The sequence below is a fragment of the Euprymna scolopes genome, chromosome 7 (assembly GCF_053919585.1).
Source record: "Euprymna scolopes isolate OS-2025 chromosome 7, ASM5391958v1, whole genome shotgun sequence".
Taxonomy (NCBI): Eukaryota; Metazoa; Mollusca; class Cephalopoda; order Sepiida; family Sepiolidae; genus Euprymna; species Euprymna scolopes.
This window is the reverse complement of record NC_136488.1, coordinates 93,172,173-93,178,834: the sequence shown is the minus strand read 5'-3', so window position 1 is coordinate 93,178,834 and position 6,662 is coordinate 93,172,173. Positions and strand designations below refer to the sequence as shown.

Here is a 6,662-nt window from a genome sequence, read left to right as displayed (position 1 = left end):
CCCTTTTGGGGTTTTGGTTGGTCACTTGATACCTGCTCACAAAAAACTTCACAAATGTTAAATAGTCCAAGTCTGTCAGATTACCACCCTTCTTACTTTGTTAAAAATCAAGAAGGAAATCGTCCAGCCTTGATCATTAGAGTTGTACCACTTTCAAGCATGAAAAATAAATAATAATTCGATGGTTGTTTTTTTTCTTTTAAAGAAAACAATTCTGAGTAAAATTTACAATTCTTTTGTTTGCATGGAAAAACTTATAAATACACTTTTTATGTAAAGTGTCTTTGGACTGGCTCTATTATAAAGTCTGGGAGATTTTAGTCGGGCATTTTCAACCTTTAAGTCCAGAGTTTGTCTCTTAACAACCTGGAATCAGGTGGTAAGTAAAACGAAGTCTCTGAAGCTTGTTACACTTTAGTTTATATTGAGAATCAGATGGCATCACTGCCTCTTTAACAGAATTTAATCAACACTTATCAAATTATTACATTATATCTCTCTCTTTCTCTCACTGTGACTTCAGGAAGGAGATGTTCTGCTCTCCTCACTCCCAGCTCAAATATAAGTAATCCCACATAGGCAGTAGCAAATATTTTACCCCCAATTAAATTTATTCCTCTCATGGAATTGGAAATCATGTACCTTTTCATAGCCATACATACCCACATGTCACTAAAAAATTATGCACCTTCTTAGATATAATAATTTACTGTATACAACGTTAGACTAAAAACTTGAAATAACAAATGCTCCCATTTCATTCTTAGTTTAACAGAATGATAGAATGACCGATAATAAGCAGTTCTGGAATCAGTTGCTCTTTCCTTCCATTAGGGTCAGTCGCTCTTCCAATTAAGTGTTTGTATTTTCAAACACGGAAAGAACATTTGCAGTGTTGCTTTCAAGTATGATTAACGAAACAAAAACTTCTTACATTTTGTTTTATGAATTTTCCTACTTTTACTTTGCTTTTCAATATTAAATCATAATTTACATAAATCGTTTGATTCATCCAAAAAAACAGATACACAATTATTTGCGTGACATATTTACACAACAGTCGCTTTTCTCCTTACACTTTTCAGCATTTATATCTATGGAAGCTCTGAACAACAGAAACCTACTTTTTTATCTCTTTACATTTGTTTCATTACATAGAACATTAAAAAAGCATTCTATATTACTTCTTGGCATTCATGCATAAACAGAAACTACATTGCTTGTGACTCTCATATGACTACTATTATTATTATTATTATTTGTATTATTACTGCTGCTATGACTACTATTTTTTATTTACTGGGAGTATTATTATTTATTAAAATTATTTCAAAATACACCGCAAGCAAGTTATTACATTTAATTATAGACCCTTAACAGATTTCAATCTAATTTTACTCATTTTCTATTTTTTCTTTGACGTATTCTGCAGAATACGGACAGTGCTATTATTTTTTTAGTTATGATTTTTTTTTTTTTACATAGGCATCACCACTTATCAAGGCCAAGAGGCCACTCGAGGATAAGGGTTAAAGAGTGTACAGTAGAAGTTAGTAATGGAAATTCAGTAAACTAGGTAACTTATATGGAATGGTTCATCAAAACTTGTTTACGTTAGACTTGAAGACAACCATATTGTAGTCAGCTGAAAAGCAGGAAAACGGAAGACAATTCCATAGGTGTGCAGTTCTAAGAAAGAAGCTTTGCTCATGGAATCTATGTTTAGGTTTAGGCACAGATAAAGAGTGAGGGAAATTAGTGATAGTGTTTTCTGCCAGACAGGTGTTTCTTATGAAAGTTTGGCGAAATGATTTCAAAGTTACATTCAATTTGGATGATATCTTTGGTTTATTGATTGATTAGAAGAATGTACACGCAGTGGCCACACTCCACATATTAAGATTGGGTTTCTAAATGATTACGTTATGGTGATGTAGAAGACTAGGCGACTCAAAGTTGACAGCAAACAGTGTCAGATAAAAAAATTTGCATTTTTTTAAAATTATATTTTGCATAAAAAAAAATTAATAAAATGTTATTTTCATGGTTTTGAATTTGATTTTAGTATTAAAAAAAAAAATACTACTTCATGAAATATTAATTTCTTTTATACTTTTTTGTTTTAGACAAATAAAATGATTTATCTGACACTGTTTGCTGAGGACTTCATGTCACCTATTATAAATGATAAACTGAAATAGTATTTCCCCTTACTTGCATGTGTTATGGAAATGCTGAAATTATAAGTTTGCTGAGTAAAAACGAAAGTGTTGGCAAATAAATTTTCCATAAAAAAAAAGAAAAAAGGAAAAAACGAGCACCCTCCCCCCCACATACACAAAGGCAATAGAAAATGTTAATGAAGTAGTATTGGAAAATGCTGAAACCACTGGTTGTTCATTCTCCATAATATTTCCACAAAGGAGAAATCGCTCTAGACTGTGGTACTGAAAAACAACCGTGATATGCATCAAGAACATTTGGGTTCTAGTCGTGCCCATGAAATTAGGCAATTGGGAGGCAATTTTGAGCGAAGTAGGAAAATTGTGCAATTATGGAATAGTGATTGAAAGTAGATTTTTAAATTATACTTACAGAGATCTAGTATTATAAGAGTTGCCCCCCCCCCCCAAAAGAAATATGTACTACAGTACTACAGTACATTCTAGAAATTAATTAATTTTTAAAACTTTTAAATGATTTAAATCCCATTCTTAAATAATGTTTGGTTTTAACCATACAATTTTGAGCAAACTCCTCCCGCTTTTCGCCAAAATATTTGAGACCATAATTAACCATGCTCTAGTCCGACACCTTACAGATGCTAAACTTCTGACTGACAAACAATATGGATTTAGACAAGCCCGTTCCACAGCTGACATCCTCACTGTAATCTCTGAACGTTTATACCATTCACTGGACAAAGCGGGGGAGGGCAGAGCGGTAGCTCTAGATATATCTAAGGCTTTTGACAGGGTATGGCACAAGGGTCTCCTCAGGAAAATTAAATTCTACGGTATCACTGGTAGAATACTTAGCATAATTAAATCCTTCTTAGATAAGAGAAAAATCCAGGCTGTCCTCGACGGTCGAACATCTAAACAGTGTGATATAAATGCGGAAGTGCCTCAGGGGTCTATTCTTGGACCTCTATTGTTCCTGATATTTATTAATGACCTCCCCGACAAAACTGCCTCTGAGATGGGTATATATGCTGATGACACTACACTCTATAACAGGCATGACAGGAAAACAAATGAACACATATCTAAAGAAATAGCAAAAACACTAGAGGATGACCTCCAATCTGTAGTGGAATGGGGACATAAATGGATGGTCACATTCAATGCTGCCAAGACTAAACTGATTTCCTTCAATAACTACAAGAAACCTTCTCTGCCACCAATAGCAATGGCCAGTGACACCCTGTCTGAGAGTACAGCTTTCAAACTGCTTGGCCTAACGTTCACAGGAAACATGAGCTGGAACAATTATATTGAAAACATTGCCAGGGCCGCTGCAAAAAAGGTAGGCTCTCTCTAACGTGCTAGAAAACTACTGACACCTGAAAGTATCCTGTATCTCTATAAGGCCACCATTCGCCTATGTATGGAATATTGTTGTCACATCTGGGCTGGTGCGTCTACTACTAGTCTCTCGCTCCTAGACAAGGTTCAAAAAAGAGTCGCCAATCTGATAGGCCTTGAACTGGCATCTAAGCTTCAGCCTCTGTCCCATCAACGAAACGTTGCATCCCTCTGCTTGTTCTACAAGTATTTTAATGGTGAATGCTCTGACGAACTGCAGACACTTGTGCCCCACGACGCAGACATCCTCGACAAACCCGACAGGCAGCTAAATCCCACCCCCACACAGTAGAGATCCCTAGATGTAAAAGATCTTTCTACTCCAGTAGTTTCTTCCCCAGAACCGCTAGACTCTGGAATTCCATTCCAGGATCCTGCTTCCCTAACTGTACTGACATGCAGAAGTTCAAATGCAACGTGAACTGACATCTTGCTGCCCAAATCCCTACATAGTCCCCCAGTAGTTGCTGAACCTGATAGTAGCCCCTTACACCTGAGTGGCAATGTGCCTTGTTTGGGGTGAAAATGTAATAATAAAAAAACAAAAAAAAACAAAAAAAAAAGTTTTTTTGTTTTTTTTGTTTTATCCTTATACATCTCTTCCATTATTGATAATGTACGCTTTTGACCTAGCTGTAAATAAACAACGCCTATAAACGGCATCATGCTTCTCTACATTAAAAACTGACCTTGTGTCTAACTCTGCCCTCGTGGGGAGGCAAATAAATAGGAAGTAATATGGCGGCTGAAAAACGTTTTTCGACCCCAATGAAAGCATTACAATAAATTTAAATACTGGAGAATTTCCGCCATGCGCCCTTGCTGTTCTAAGTTAACAGCTAGCCACTACTTGTTTCAAACTTTAAAAATAAAAAGAAAAGAAAGCGCTTTAAAATAGTAAAAACACTAAAGCTTTTTCATTTGTTGTCTTTTTTTGGAAGAGGGGAGGGTTGAGGCGCCCCTATTATCCTAAAGCTATGTAAACACTTTGCAATATTTTTCAATAGTTGTTTACAAAAAGATTTCTTTACAATCAATTTTTATTTAAAATTAAATTATTCTCTAAAATATTTTGTTTATATATGTTTACATTTTGTTTTTAAGTAAAATTAAGAAATTAATTTTAAAAATATTGTTTATATCCATCTTCATTTAAAAGGGTTACTTTTCGGTAGCTTCACCGGTTGTTAACCTAAATTTTCTGAACGTCAGAACGAGGCTCGTCTGCAGGACCTACTTATCTAAGCTGCAGCAAAAAATGTAATGGATTCAAAATCTCCATTATTAATAAATGTTGTGATAAGGTTGAGCAATTAGGAAAACAATTTAGTGCAACGTTGCAGTAATATTGCAGATCTCTAAAGCAAAGTTTATAATGTTGCAAGAAGTTTCACAGCCAAGTTTAAAATTTGAGAAAAATTTAACAGAATCTTCTCGCTAGTTTTTAATTACCGAGTTCTTATAAGGTATTAAAGGTATACACTGTGTTGATATCATTCAGGATAAAAGCAACTTCAGAGACTGGCAATGTGAATGGTCCATAAGATCCACACAGATTCCTATACACGATAACTAGACACTCTCAACCTGTACTCATTGAAACATTCTCACTTTTAAAATAATGTGCAGAAACTATGATATTTTTTTTTTATTCATTTTCACCCAAAATAAGGCTTACTGCCACTTGGAGTTTCAGATTTTAGCATATTGGAGATATAATTGAAGGCTTCAAAGTGTAAAAGAAAAGAAGTTGAAGAAAACGGAAGACTTGAAAATCAAAGAGATTTCCACAAAGTCAATTCACTAACTAGCGTTTAAAAGATGACAAAGGAAATGATTAAACAGCAAAAACGAAATATACTAGATGAAGAAATTTAAAAAAAGTCAAACATGTGTAATATGAAGTAAAGTTGCATATTTTCCAACAATGTAATTTAATAAAATTTTGCTGCAAATCCAGTAATCTATACTATTAATAAAATTGTAAATGTTTATTTATTTATTTATGTTCATGTGTGTATATACATATACACCAATAAAACTTTCAAATGGATGCACCAAATTGAAAAATTCTTTTTTTCCCTGAAAGGTGTGAGTCCCTACATTGTCCTTATCTGTATATGGTTTGTAACGAACAACGTCGAGTCACACAAAAAGCCCAAAATAAGGGTTTTTGAGCCGTTTCAAGCAATTGTTCAAAAAGTTACCTGCCCATGTCAACGGAATTTAGCACCGTCTGTATTCAGTCGTGGTAACATCTTTCAGCATATGGACAGGACTTGTGGTGCAATGGATAACACGTCTGACTATGGATCAGAAGATTCCAGGTTCGAATCTTGGCAAGTTCGTAATAATTTTAACCATCATTTTATCCAACGTTTACTCATTATCCTTTCCCTTGGGGTATTTTTTTTTTTGCTGTGTGCATATGGGAATTTTCCATACTCCGAGTTCAAAGGGTAAGCGTTGATGGTAAGACGATGTTGAGTGTACTCGATTTTGTGTTTGACTTTGTGTGTGCTGACGCGGCGCAGCTGCTAGTTACCAAAAAAAAAAAAAAAAATTTTTTTATCATGTACATGTTATATTCTGAAAACCACATAAATTGATTTAGAAGTTTTTATTTTATATAGAAAATGAATTTTTTTTATAATTTCTAGCGATTTTAATAGTAAATTGTAGCCATCATAATGCTGATTTTGATCTTGGTATTTTGAATTGAGGTATCTCCTTTTATTCATTAAATATGACAGATCAAAATACATCACTTACTCACAAAATTTGATTGTTTTAGTTAAAAAAACAAAAAAAAAATACTACTTGATCAATTTACATGATTTTTGGAATTACATTTTCATTCTATGACAGGTATGTATATCATAAATATTTTTCTTTATTTTTGTTTTTAATTAGGTTGAACTCTGGACATGTACCCAAATATTTTAAAACATTTTTATCTTTTTGAAGTTACTTGATAATTTTCACATAGATCATATTACAAATGATCTTCATTTTTAGTTTTTATATATATATATATATATATATATATATATATATATATATATACACACACAC

At 33.5% G+C, this 6,662-nt stretch overlaps 1 non-coding gene across 1 annotated transcript; it reads left to right on the top strand.

Moving 5' to 3' along the window:
* Positions 1-5,862: 5,862 nt before the first annotated feature.
* Positions 5,863-5,935, top strand: Trnah-aug (transfer RNA histidin (anticodon AUG)). Its single transcript has one exon. It is a non-coding gene; the product is annotated as a tRNA-His (tRNA).
* The last annotated feature ends 727 nt before the right edge of the window (positions 5,936-6,662 follow it).